This window comes from Chiloscyllium plagiosum, chromosome 40 (genome assembly GCF_004010195.1).
Source record: "Chiloscyllium plagiosum isolate BGI_BamShark_2017 chromosome 40, ASM401019v2, whole genome shotgun sequence".
NCBI lineage: Eukaryota > Metazoa > Chordata > Chondrichthyes > Orectolobiformes > Hemiscylliidae > Chiloscyllium > Chiloscyllium plagiosum.
In genome coordinates, this window is record NC_057749.1 from 14,528,851 (window position 1) to 14,531,292 (window position 2,442).

General features: G+C 41.1%; 1 long non-coding RNA gene across 1 annotated transcript in view; it reads right to left on the reverse strand.

Annotated features, from left to right (window-relative positions):
- Positions 1 to 8: 8 nt before the first annotated feature.
- LOC122542546 overlaps positions 9 to 2,442 on the reverse strand; it is a 7,754-nt gene continuing 5,320 nt past the window's right edge. Inside the window, exon 4 of the long non-coding RNA XR_006309814.1 lies at positions 9 to 260. This is a non-coding gene — a long non-coding RNA (uncharacterized LOC122542546). The remainder of the gene's footprint in view (positions 261 to 2,442) is intronic.

The window sequence follows — 2,442 nt, forward strand, 5'->3', positions numbered from 1 at the left end:
TGAGTATATTCAGTGGGCTAATAATAGACCTGAGGGCACTAGTTCAAAGCCTACCATAAGTGGTGAGATTCAAATTTAAAATTAGTCCCATTCATGAAACTTGTCAATTTTTCACTTGTTCACAGGGAGGGGAATCCTGCCATCCTTACCTGGTCTAACTTTGCTGTAGGTCTGGAGTTGCATCTATGTGGTTGACCCTTCATTGGCCATTCAGTTCTAAGAGACACCAATCTTACAACTTCTTTGCAGGATCTGGATGTCTGCAGTGAGAAAGGAGTGGTTAGCGGAGGGAGAAAAATAACCAGAAGTTGGATGTGTGATGTGCTCCCAAATGTTCCTCTTGTTCAATAACTAGCACAAACACACTTTCAGTACCAAGACAACTATCAACTGTTTCATGCTTTGTAGAGTCACTCAGGCTGGAGAAGGTTAGAACCTCACCCAATAACCTGAGAGAAAATACATTCAAAGCGAGTGATGACAGATGCACTGTGCAGGAGAGATAAAGTGAAGACATATTGCAGCAGAGGTTTTTAATGAAGTGTCACATTAATACAGATGCTTTTAAAAAAATATTTATCTGAACAGAATTTTACATAAATCCAAACCAATTTTTAAACTGTACAGTCTTTAGACAAAAAAGTTAACTGAACAAACATTTTGTAAATGTTAATGGGATCAAAATTTTCTCCCAAAACATTTTAAGAGTCTGGTGTGGCGTGCTTTACAATTTAGTTAAGATTGAAGTATAATTCAATATATACACAAATCGGAATAATCTGAATGCATATCCTAATATATAATCTTAACACTCACTGTTAACCAACAGTAAACAAACACACCTTTGCAGTCAGGTCCCACAGTACACGAGTGCTGGTTCTACCAATTTTAGTAGGTATTGAAGTTTGTAAAGGTCTGAAACCGTACAACTCAAATCTTTAAAGCTTGAACTGCTGCCAGGCTAAGACTTAAATTGTGTATTACTTTGATTATATTGTGATTAAATACCTCAAATGCATGATGCCATAAAACTTACAGATCTTGAGTGTTTCAGTGTTGTCACAGATGGTGGAATTTTAACCATGAACAATACCAAATAACTACACATTCTGGCCTTCCAAGTTTTGATTTAGGATGACAGTGACACTGACAAGGCCAGATTTATTGTCCATCCCTAATTGTACAGATCAGTGGGTTGCCTTGATTGTTTGCTAAGCCATTACCACACAAAACTGGAATCAAAAGGCCAGACCCCTTAGAACAGCAGGTTCCCTTCCCATTAGCATACTGGTGAATCAATTGGGATTTTCTTTTTGCACAACCAGGCAGTGTCAGTTAATATTTGGCTGCTACCAGAATTTTGTGCTAATTATGGCTGGAATTCCCAAAAGGAATATTCAGCTGTAAACTTGTCTTAGGAACTAGGGGAAAATTATGCATATTGCACAACACAAGTACTTTGGTAGCAATGCTAAATCAACCCAGTGTCAACACTGAAGACCTCGTGTCCAACATAAGCTGACAGTACAGAGCTAGAAGCAGCAATGTACGTTACCAGTCCACTCGTGTAACACAGTAGGATTCAGCTGCAAAAGAGGGAACGGTTATCGCTTATGATTCTGCTGTTCAACAATCATTTAACAGCATTCAATTGGAGACAACCCAGTTCAGATGTCCTGGTTAAAGTCATGCACTTGTAGAGGTGAAATGCCAGCAGTAGCGTAGAAGACAACAGCTGGAGGGAACGGTTAGTGACAGGGTGGTGAAGCAGGGTCCAACTGTCCTGCTGGGCGTTGCATGTTCTATTCAGATCCGCAGGAACCATTCAAGTGTAAAGAAAAATTTCACATTCTGCACCTGCTTGCAGACAACCAAAAATCCATTGCTGAAATTCTGCTACTATTAGGCAAGAGTCAAATCCCTCATTCACAGCTTGGGTTGACACTGTGCTGCCTGGAAAAGAAATGCAGTCAACACCATCCAGGACAACGCCAAGAAACATCATGAATAAGGCAAAAATGTGTCTTCTGTGGTTGGACGACTAGTCTAATGTTGATCAGAAGCAGAGGATCTACTCAGCCAGTCTTCACAAGCTATAGAAAACTGGCGATTTGCAACAGTGAACTGTTCCAATTCTGGATTTTTGGAATAATTAGGAAAAGAATACACAGCCTCACAGTAACAAGGAAGAGGTATCTCCCAGAATTGGAGGGGAGAAGGGGAAGGGGACAAGATAAGCAGCTTCAATTCAAGGTTTGCAATCTCAGTCAATGAGGAATCAGAGGTCCTTTCCCACCCAGACACCTTGGGTGGTTTTCTGTGTGTTTTCTCCGCAGGATGCCTACCCGTTTCCTTTGAGCCGCGGGAGATGATGGTTCATGCACTAGACTGGATCAGAGTGGGGGAATGGGGAGGGAGAGAGAGAGTGAGCTGACAGAGGGA